The following is a 12,468-nucleotide window of genomic DNA, read 5'->3' on the forward strand; positions in this document are numbered from 1 at the left end:
ACATATTTTCCTACTTTATAACCAAATTAAATGCTGCTAACTATGGTGATCATTTGTGATATTCAATGATTTCTGAAGGAGGGAATACAGGGCAGTGAGTTTCCTACATGTTTCTTTTTATAGAATTTTCTATTTGAATACTTACTGTGATACACAGTTAGAGACGAATACTTTATTGTACATTTTCCTATATTTTCCCTCTGAATTTCTTCCACACTCCACAAACTAGTTTTATTCCTTCTAAATGAACTCTTTCCAGATGACCTGCCCTGTTACTCATTAACATAATGGAGGTTCATAAAATGAGTTCCTTCAATTCCCCTCCCATTTTCTTCAAGGCAGTGTTAAACCTGTTTTGTTTTTCCTCCCACTCCTTTGTGCAAAAATTTGTCTTTGAAGATAAAACTGCTTCAGGTCAACTAGGTCCTCTGGAGAGAAGGTGTTGGGTAGTGGAAAAAACATTATTTAAGTACACTTCCTGGCCTTTCTGGACTTCTAAAAAATTCATAACTGAAGGGTGTGGGGGTAGATTATTTTGAGGTTCCTCCCAACCCCAGTCATCTAGACTGAATTTTAAGAGGTCGTTTATTGTGATGGACAAATCACGGGAAGACTGTGCTTGAAGAGGGCAGAAGCCACAGACCTGCAACTTGTCTTTAAGGGTTAAGCAATGAGCAAGAAAGATCATCGGATGGAGCCGCAAACCTCTGGGGAGTCAGTTCCCGTGAAGAGGGCAAGGCATGTACCACATGACATGCAGAATCCTGAGGATTCCAAACGGTCCCCATCGTCATGCTCTGATCCAGAGCTGTTCCACAGAAATACAAGGTGAGGCACAAATGTGAACAGCGTATGTGAAAAGGAGCAGATAAATCCATGTTAATTGTATGTTTTTGCTCAACCCAGTACACCTCAAATATGATCGTTATATATGTAATCAATGTAAAAATTTAGATACAGTACATTCTTTTAAAAAATATTTTCTTTAGCCTCCCTATATCACATCTCAGTTTGACTAGTGACATCGCAAGTTTTCTGTAGGCACATTTATCTCGCTGCCTCCATAGGGAATAATATAGGCGATTTTCTGTTCTATCAGTGACTCCTGATTATGCACATATTCCTTGTGTCAGTCATCACTTAAACAACTGTTACAAATTATTCCCTAACTTTTAAGTTTCTTCCTTCTTGCCCTTATTGTTGGCTTTTAGCTCCCTGCTTATAGGTTTAGAAGGAAAAAAGTTATGTCTTTTAACCATTTCTTATATCATGAAAATCAAAATATAAAAGAAGACACAGAAAAAAATCCTACAAGTTACTTACAGGAGTGTGCATTGATAGTGTCATGATTTACCAGGCCTCTTTACTACAGTGCCTTGTTTAATTCTGTCAGTGATGCTGAGATTTTCCACCCAGTGTTTCCACCCGCTTCCTGGACACACCTGAGATGTCAAAATGATTATTCTTCCCTTCTATACTTATTTTTCTTTCTATATTCTTGATCATGGGGGGGGTGTCATTTGCCCATTAGCCTACTTGACAGACAACATAGGCCCTACCTTGTCTTCCTCCTCTCCAAACGCCATCTTTGGTGAACCACCCTGTACTGCTGATTCTGAGTCATAAATATATCTTAATATTGCATGCTTCTTCTTTTTCTTTAAAAAAAAATCTTGTCTTAGTGTTTGGGGCAACATCATTTGAAACCTGTACAAACTGTGAGCCAAAATCAACCTTTCCTCTTTTAAATTGCGGGTGTTGGGTATTTTGTCCCAGTGACAAAGAAAGTGATTAGTAGACAACACCCTCCTTCTGGAACGGCATTCACAGGGCCCCCTTCCAGCTCTGTCTTAATACCTGTTTCTTTAATCGCCGGTCAGCCTAGGATGCTTACCAACTTTGGAGGAGTCATACCCTAGCCTTCCCATTTTTACCATGTAAAGACAGAAAAAAATCACTTAAACTGAAATGTCAGAATGTAAAGTTCCAGCAAACCACGTCTATCCCCAGCCCTACAGCTAAAGGTAGCTGGGGCAAGACAGGCAAGCTTCCAACTTCAGCATCCATTCTGCCCTCTGTGGCTTGTTTTCAAGTGAATCCAGACATTTTCCCATCAAGTCTTTGTAGTTTTGTTTATTGCAAGTCCAGTTTAGCATACGGGGCTTGGTGTTGAGTGTAAGAGAAGAATGCCTTGCACTTTCTTAGGCTGACCCTGATGGATCTCTGAAGTAGTGTGATGTCTTAGACCCTTTTGGGACCATTCAACGCAGCTCCGTGAAGTGTGTGATGTCTGCTGAGAAACAGGCGCACTGTTACTTTCAACACCACTGTCCTTCAGTCTCAGGCATGCAGTATGCATTCTGAGATCTTCCTTAGTTTTGCTCAGTGTACACACTTCCCTTCCTCTTTCCAGTCAACTTGGGATCAAGTCCCAAGCTCAGTTACCACCTCCTCTACCCAAAATGCTCATGCCTTTGTTTGCTCATGTGTCTACAAGTTCTCATTTCAGATATATTTACTGAGCAGGTTCTGAGCGAGGTCCGAGGGATGCAGGATTGAGGGAGGTAGATATAATTGCTACATTAATGTTGATTAAAGACTGTAAGCGAGACAGGCAGGAAATAGAATAAAGTATGGGAGAGAGTGAAATAAAGATTCTTTGGGAATGTGTCATATTACCCTACTAACCCTCAGTTCTGATCATTTAATTCACCTCAAAATATTAATATTTGGGGATGACTTACTCTGTAACAGCTCTTGGTGGCATGGTCATTTTTCAGATCATTGTTCTTTTTATTATTAGTAATGTTACTATTTTTTACTCTTAGAGGTCAAATATTTCAACTATATTGTACTAAAAAAGTGGATTCCATAGATTAATAAAGACTTCAGTTTTTTGTAAACCCTAAAGTCCAAGCTGAACTACCTGAGCAGACAGGAGAAAATCATAATAGTGTTGCAGTCAAGTCTGAATGCCTAAACCAAAGGGAGACAGCACGTAGGTGGACTCACAGAGAACAGAAACTTGGTCCTTGATGCTTCTGCCACCAGGCAGAGTAGCTCCCCCGACCCAGTTTCAATCTGAAATAGCTCATAGAAGAACTCCTTCATTTCCATCTTTGGGCCAGTCTTGTGTAACCAGGGGAAAGACTATTGCAGCTCCCATTATAGATGGTAGGGTGGAAGAACAGCCCAGTGTCCAGGAGAAGGTGAGGGCACCAGACAGACAATGGTATAAATGTTTATTCTGCTATACCCGGAAAGCAAACTACTAGTGTTTCTAAATTGTAATACATAATGATATTTAGAATTCATGAAAAAGAAATTAAAATTCTAGGGAGTTTTCAAATTTCCAAGTTATCCTTAAAGTATATCCAACATCCCTCATACTCTTAAACCTCAATATTGTGGCTATTTACAAATATTTGACTGATAAATAAGAAATACTAAGTTTAGAGGTGTTTACTAAAAACTGTTGTTCACAGAAAATATTCACATAATGGAAATTCTAGCGAATAACATTTGTTACCATTTGAACATAATATTTAGATCTTCTAAGAAAATTAGCAAGAAATGGTCTAAATGGTCAATTTAAGGATTTATTTTGTTTCTCAAACTTATTGGCCATTGGGCCACCTCTCACAGGATTTGTATAAAGTATATTTCTTACATAGGCTATGAACACACACACGTAACAATAGGTTTGAGGAGAGTGACTAATTAAACTGATCATTTCTCTCTCTGCATCTCTGTCCTGGTGTCCAGAAATCTTGAACTCAACCATTTCGTATGTCAGTTTTTCTTTTCTTGCTTTCAATTTGAAATCTGTGAATTACTTAGAACAGGAAATTCTCTACGTTGTTTGTTAAGGCCTAATTCTTACAAGAGAACTAAAATTCTTTTTATTTTCCAGATTTTTCAACTGAGTTTTGTTGAATTTCCATTTGGAATACTATTTCTTGTGAAATCTGGGAAGGAAGTCTTACCTGAAATGTTGGTATTTATATATAATTTCTAAAGTGAAATATAGTTCAAATTCTAAATGATTGCTTTACCCTTGTGAAAACTCTTAAAACACCCTTCATGGGCAAAGTGGCTTTCCAACGTGCCCATATGGGGATTCTTTCTTTCTTTGGAACAGAGAAACAATTATTATATTTTGTCCATCTTCCCTGAGGCAGACTTCTGATAAAGTCAGAATTATTCCTTCTCCTAAGAATTATATCTTAAGGTAGGACAGCAAATCAACCTGTCATGCTTTGTAATTTCCTAGGTAAACTGACCAGATATTATTCTTTCTTGCAGTTTTAATATCATTTTTGGAGTATAAGGGAGCAAGAAACTTTTCCTCAGTTTCTAATGTGTTAAGAAAGTACAACTTAGTCTTGGTATTATATCCCATTTCTGCACCAGTGGAAGCTAAAAAAGGGATCAAAACGCATCCTTCCTTTGAAGCAGGGATTACCTATACTCGTATGGACAGTGGACCGATTCTTCTGGAACTGACCATTATTCCTGGATATCCAAAATACTGAGTGTTTGAAAGAAGAAAATACTGTAATAATACCATTAACAGGAGGATTAAAGGCAGTGTGGGAAATATTCAAATGTGGGGACAAAAAAACAAGTCTTTGACATCATACTGATTTTTCTTTCTTGAGACAAGATCTTGCTATGTAGTCCAGGCTGGCCTTGAACTCACTGTGTTGCCCAGGCTGGCCTCAAACTGTGGAATCCTCCTGCCTCAGACTCCCAGTGCTGGGATTACAAGCATGCATCACCACACCAGGCACACAGTAATGGTTTTGATGGTCCTCTTCTTTGTCCACCAAACTCAAATACTGTATTAATACACTGGAAGGGATTAAGTGCTGTAAAACAGAGAAGAAAAAGAGAGAGCTAGGTGCCTGGCATGCAGACACCACAGAGACATGTACAACATGGAATTCAAGTCAATGTGTTGCCTCTGAGATACATCATAATGTAGCCAAGGCAGAATTGAATTAAAGTCGCTTCTGAAGTTTATAAGCAAGAGCAAATTAATTTAGGGTGAACTTGCCACAGCAAATCTTAAATTATCATAACCTTACTAACAACAACCTTTAATGACCTAGAATTGTAAAAAAAGAATAAAAACATCACAAAACAAGCAGAGATCAAGGTCTAGTCAGAATGTAACATTCTATTTACATTCCTAAATTCATCAAAATTAGTATATGGTGAAAAATATGTTCAGAGTGACCAAGTTGAAATTCTAAATTCTAAATGAATTAAATGTGTTTTTAAAATATTATTTGAAAGAATTCAAATAAGAACGGAAACAAAATGAGTTTTATAACTACAGAAATTGAGTAAAGCAGAATAATTAAATTTATTCACATTCTGGTTAATTAAGGCTACTTTATACTCGGATACTCAGGGAACACTTGAAGTAATCATATGATAGGCACTTGTAAAGCTTATGGATTTCCAGGGGGTTCTGGCGGGGTTATAAAGCTCTGGTTTTTTTTTGACATAGTAAAACATCCCTTTAAGACCTAGCCTTCCAATTGATACAACCTTCTACCAAGCTGCTCAGATTTGGGGAATTTCCATTTGTTAGTGGTAGATGGAGAGCTTTGGGAAAGTTCCATGGGGGTGGTGCTGATATCTGATTTCTTCCCTCCAGTACATCCTCTAGGGTCCTCTCAAGTACACTTTAGGGATATTTGAGCCCTCTCCTTGGACTTATCTCCCCAAGCTATCTGTCTCAGCTCCAAAGCTGCCTTGGCCAGTGGTTTGGCAACACAGGCTTAAGACTGCGGCAGCAAGGGAATGGCCCGTCTTAGAGTCCAGAACTCCAGGCAGTTACTGAGTGATGGAAGCGCAGCACAGCCAGCCCTCCTGTCCTGGCCCTGCTCACGTGCCTCCTGTGTACCAGTAACACCACAGCAGTCAGGCAGCTCAGACATCACCAGAAGTCCCTGAAGCCGGGAGACATCTTTCCCAAACTTCCGGATCCAGAAACCCGGAAAGTTCAAGAGTGATTTTCCACATCCCAACTCCTTTAACTTAGAAGCAAATGTAACAATATTTTACAAGTAAATACAAATAAGTAAAACAAGTAAAGGAAAGAAAGAAGACAGGGAGAAAAGAGGAGATAAAATGGAAAGCAAGGGGAAAAGGAAGAAAGGAAGGATAAGAGAGGAAACAGGAAGGAAGAGAGAGAGAGAAGAGAAAAGGCATGGCTCTAGTAGTCCCAGCTCCTTGGGAGGCTGAGGCAGGAGGATCACTTGAGCACAAAAGTGTGAAGCCAGGCTGGGTAACATAGTGAGACCGTATCCAAAACACAAATTAGGGCCTGGGAATATAGCCCAATAGAAGAATTTGTGCTTAGCTTGTGAGACACCCTGGGTTCAATCTAGCACTACACACACACACAATCTGTTTATATCTCTATCTCTATATCTTTATCTCTATATAATATGATATTGTATTTCTATTGCAGAGATAGACATGGGTTTTTTTTTAAAACATGGGGCAGATTGCCTATGAAAGGCATATTCCTAAAATAGAGGAAAAAAAATGAAGTTCAACATCTGTTTTCAACTGATGACATTTTTTTTCCCTTTACATAAAAACTGATATATCCTGTCTGGATACTCTAATCTCTGACTCACAATCCTTCTTTCACCATCACAGTTACTATTTGGAGCCCCACCCATAGCCCTGTAGTCCCCCATTTCTGGGCACCAGCCAGCCAGAAAGCTAGAGTGGCTTCTTCCCTGAGGATTTTCTCTGGCTGTGAAGGTCCACTTGTCCTATGCATGTGGCAGACCCAGGAATGTCCAGGAAGTGACACCTGAGCACCACCCTCAACCAAGACAGAGGGAAGTTGTGGAAAAATGAGCCTGCTGCCTCACCCCTCAGATGCCACAAAGCTGAAGCAAGCACTTCACAGTAAATCAGAGTTCCCAGAGGAACTGGTTCCCAGTTCTCCATCTACTGAGATTACCTGCTAAACAGAATGTTGAACCACATCCAGGCTGCATTTTGGGGAAACCAGCCTAAGACAAGCACCACTGGCCCAGTTTCACTCGCTATGGCCTTTTCCCTGCAGCTCTTACCTCCAGCTGTGTCGGGAGAGCAAATCTCAGAAGAACTTCAGCCTAGGACAAAACCACAGCACCTAGTTGTCTTTCCTGGCTCATCCTCACTGTGGCCTCTCCTGTACCGTCCTTCACAGCTCCATCCTCTCCTCACCCTGACCCTTCTCACACACTGCTACCTGCACAATGCTTTGCCTCTTCACAATGCTATCCCTTGCTAATTCCTGTTCTGAGAAAGGAAACTGCATTGGTAAAATAGCAGATGGAAAAGATAAGTGCATACCAGTTTCTACATGCAACCTTTCTCAATTGATTAAGGCTGGAATTTCTAAGGAACATCCGGAAATCCAGACATTTCCTTTGATTGTTGCAGCTAAGATAAAAGTAAGAAAAGCAAATCTCTGATTCTAAGTCTACCACCCCCTCTTCCTCCGCTCCAAGATAATAAATTGTTTTAAATAGTTTGAAAGTACCATTGCCTTAGCTCTTATGATATATTGCTTCTATTATTGCCTTCTATTTATACCTCTAGACCAACAGTTCTTGGAACTGTTGTTGTGTAAAGCTTAAACCAGCGGCAGCAATGCTGAATAAAACTGACAGTCCTCTCAGGATTCTTATAGTAGGAAAGTCTTTAAGGCAAAGAACTGCGTAAGAAAAATGCATTATTCATTTCGGAAAAGATACATACTTTGAGATCCAAATCAGTAACAGCCATTTTCCTCTGGATCTGACCTATATGTTGTCTGTACTCCATGACGATTGTCCTTCAAACTTTTTTTCAGTGGGCCATGGCTTTGCTCTGATCTGTGTTTACTCTCTTACCTAGTCATTTGATTTCCCACCTTGTGCAATTTTGGGCAGACAAATGAGTTTGTAGTTTCTGTAAGAGAGTCCCAGACTACCTTCAGGCAATAGCACTACAGAAGGCAGGAATTAAAAAAGCAGATTCACCCATCCATCTTCAACTGACTCAACACCATTTAGGTGAGAAGCCCAGTGACTCATGTGTAGATAAGTTTGAGTACCACAGGTTTGGATGTTCAACTATGCAACAGAGGTTAGACTAGAAAGCTTTAATCTCAATTTTCCTTCTCTCTCCCAGGATTTTATTCATGGCATTAACCTCATTAGTTGTCTGCAAAGAACAAGGCTAATAAACTTTCACCTTGCTGCCGGTTCCTGAGAGTGACAGTCTCATGCTAATCCTTTCAGAAAACGAAACAAAACAAAACAAAACAAAAGTTTCCAAAAAGTAAAATGCACACACAATTTCTAATGGAAAGAATAGGACATGTGTAAGACCACACTCTCGGGGGCAGGAGCAGGGCTCATATTTTTCCTATTTTGATGGATTTTTCTCTGGAAGCAAATTGTTTTGGGAAGAAGTTCCAATTTCCTCAATTAGATGATAGAGACAAATCAATGAGATCGATTTGCATTTGTATTAGGAGAAAAGTTCTTGTTTTTATGGATTTTTTCTTACTTATGTGTTTTTGTGTGATCATGTGTTTTTGGTGGACTCTTTGGTGCAGACCTCTTGTGATCTTATGTAAACGTTCTTAGATTTTTCATCTGTCAAGATGCTATTAAGTAAATTCAATCCCTTTAGAAATAATCATTGTTTCCTGGCCCTTGGTTTGGAGGATTTTCAATAAAGATGACAGAATCTTGGAACAGAAGTACACTTGGCATTGTTGTGATAGAATTCATTACAGGCATCCGTATAGAGTACTGTACAGTTGAGCTCCAGGAGGGGGTTTTATTCTGGAATCCTATAATGAATGCTTGCAGAAGTCAACATACCACTGTAAAAAATATACATGATTCTGTGGAATAAACAAACACAGGGCTTTCTTCTTGACTAGAAAGGGGTTGTGGGATCATTTGATCCATGTAGGAACAGAACAATAGCAATGTTTTCTTAAAACTCTCAGTTTTCAGAACAGTGTGAAAATACATGTGTTGAAGAATTTAACATTTGCCACTCATGGGAGATGGCAGCATGTGACATTTTCCCAATAAAATGTTTATTTTGTTCATTGGCTATGGCTCTGAGTTCCTACATTCATTTGTATAAATGCTTTTATTTGTGGCTTGGTATTCCTGAGTAAAATCTTCTGTCAGCCCTGGTTTTAGAGGAAAGTGTTTTCTAAAGGGGTCGATTAACAGAAATGTTATGATGAAAGTGCTATGGGCTCTTGCCTTTTGGATGGTTTTACAAGCACCGCCATCTTTCTAGCCTTAGAACTTATACATTCCTACCCTTCTGTTGTCTCCCTCTTCATACCTCTCCAGGAATTTTCCAGGTTCAATGCATCCTTCATGGGAGCAGAAACTAATTTTTTGCATTTAAAAATTATGCGAACCTCTGTTATTCTTCTCCTAATTGGTGTCCATTGTATTTCAAAAGCCATATTTATGTATTTATTAATAGCAAAAGTATTAAATGAAACCATAGTAACCTCTAGAGAGAAGCAGCTCTATTTCTTGTTTCAAAAAACAAGTGATTAACTTAACTTCTTTTCCAGTCAAATTAAAAGCTTTAACAGTCGAAAATGATCATTTAGTACCTCCCCTCAACATTTGAATTGCTGCTTGTACATATAGTTTGGTCAGTTCCTTGAAAAGAATTATTTAAGTCCATCAATCAAAGTACCTTTTAATAAGTTTGTTTGCTATCATATATATGATTTATATTTTCTACTTGGTAGATTTCTGAAATGTCACATTAAAATCCCATTTTTGAGGTCATAATGTTAAGTGACATAAATCAGACATATGAACTTAAATATCACATCATTTCTCTTATCTAAGAAACCTAAATTAGAAGTAAAGAGCAAAATAAAAGATAGATAATAGGAAATAGGAAGATAAATCTTTCTCAAAGGGGAAGAGGATCAAGAGATGAGCGGAGTGGGGAGGAGAGAGAAACAGGTTGAAAAGGGAATTAAGATGTGTTTTGAGCATGTACCAACTCCACACAAGGAGTGTAATTGTCATCTACTGCAAACGTGCATACAAATAAAAAATAAAAAGAAATTTAGAAAGTATAGCTGTATCTATTAAGAATTGGTAGGTCTATGTGAAATAGTTTATTCAGTGTACAAATTATATAATAGCTTTCTAATACTATTGAAATTAATAAAATAGATGGCATTTTACACAAACACACACACACGCACATGCACACACACACCATTTTTGAGAAAGAGTTTCCATTTCTCCATCACCAACCTCATAATTGAACTGATTTTTTTGGCTTAAGTTTCTAAAATGTTTACCTTAATTTTTCTCTTTCAATTTTCTGCTAAACCCAACCTCCAAACTCAGCTGAATTTGATAATCTGCATGTCCTTGCAACCCAAGATACAATCCACTAATCAGAAACATCTGGGAGATTGTTAGAAATGCTGAATTTCAGGCCCCAGCCAGACCTTGGGAATCAGAATCCCCATTTTAACAAGACTCACAGGTGAGTCTTGTGATTATTAAATTTGAGAAGCTGTATTCTGACCTAATTCTTCCACTTATGGTAGCCATTTCAGATTCAAGGAATTTAGTGGTTCAGTTTTAGAGATGGTGGCATCTTAAAAAGCTATCATAATAGTCTGCATAGAGTGCATCTTTGAGGTAGAAGGCACTTTGCTGATTGTAAGTGCCGAGCATCCTTCTGGCAGATCAACCTGGGCCTAAGATTCCAAGTGCTGTGGTGCTTTCCTGGTTTCTCCCTGGTGTTGCACTGGGATTAGAGATTCACTTAGCATATCAATGGTGAGGAAGCATCCAGTCAAAGAGAGACCCATTGGTAAACTATAGAGTAACCTTCTGTTGATAGAGGGTGATTAATTCTGTGGGTGGAAAGTAGGGCAGAGGACAGAACAGAGATGAATCAACTTTAAGCACTTTGCCCATGGGCAAGTTGGAGGATGTTGCAGGCAGACAGGCATGAGAACAGTGAGACAGAGAGGCATCACTACGGGCAGTCACATGGTTTGGTTTTGCTGAACATGAGGTATGTGCAGGTGTAGGGGATAGGAGCGAGGAGTCGACCCACAGAAGTGACGGGAAATGAGTCTGAGTCATAAATAGACACATAAGGCCTAATCTGTTAAGGAGCCTGACTTTGTTAAAGGGACCTAAAAAAGTGCAAGTGTTTGGATGTAGCCTGGAAAATGGATTGGAGGCAGGTGGAACAAGAATAGAGACAGGGAGACCAGCCTGGAGGTGGCTGCAGTGGTCCAGGAAAGAAACAATGAGGAAATGGTGTCAGTATGGATGGAGGGCTCAGAATAGAAACCAAAAATAAAGTGAAAGAATTCCCTTTGTACCCCTTATATCCAATAAGTTGAGTCTTTTTCATCAGTCTCTCCTTGCTATTCACAGCAAACATCACCAGGTCTTTGAAGTGCTGCTCATGTGACACAGTTTGCATTCATCCAACAAGTACTTCCCTTCATTAGTACCCTTCATAAACTGTCGTGTCAGGAGTTGAATAACAGTTAAAGTTGAATTTGGAAAGGAAACTAAGAATTGCTGGGTCTATAAAAGTGCCAGGTACTTTGCAAGGACTGAGTCATTTAGTTCCCACAATCCTGCAAAATGAGTATTAATATCTCTTTTCACAAATGGAAAGAAGAATGCCTTGGAGGCCAGAGATCTCACTTATAGCTACTAGGAGTAGAATCTGAATCTTTCCTGAGATCCGTGGTATACATTGACCTACCTGTATTGTAAGGATACTTACAGCATCTTAAACTACCACTTCTTCAAGGTCTGCTGAATGTACAAGGTGATGATAGCACTGTTGAGTGCTCTGGCTACCTACCTGGCCAGGTTGATACATTCCCCAGAACTAGTAGGGAAACGGAGAAGACCTTTGACTGATGAGAGGGATACCACAAAATCTAAATTGTCCATAGGAAGGGACATTACAGGCAGATTCTTCTTACTTTGTTTGTACACAATTCTCCTAAGCTTGGCCATATGTTTTTACAGCCCACAGACAATTAGAAACAGCAAATTAAGAATGAGTGGGAAGCAAGTAAAATCTAAGAGCTGACAATCTGACATCAAGAAAAGAGGAGTTATTAAAATGCAAAGAGCCATAGATACCAAAAGGAAGCCTAGATAATAGCTTTGGTCACTAATATATTTGCAGCGAGATTCCTAGACTTAATCTCTGAGGGCATAACTGTATTGCAACACAAAGTAGACCCTTAGTGTTGACACAAACCTTATTTTCTACCCAGAAACGAGAGTCTCAATATAATATCTGGGGTCAGAGGGTCTCTTTTGCCTCTCCACAACCCTCACTAAATAAAGAATGGATCATTCTGTATGATAATGTGAATTTCTTTTATGATTGGAAATAATTAGC

This window comes from Chinchilla lanigera, unplaced genomic scaffold (assembly GCF_000276665.1).
Source record: "Chinchilla lanigera isolate Chin_1 unplaced genomic scaffold, ChiLan1.0 scaffold00029, whole genome shotgun sequence".
NCBI classification, from domain to species: Eukaryota; Metazoa; Chordata; class Mammalia; order Rodentia; family Chinchillidae; genus Chinchilla; species Chinchilla lanigera.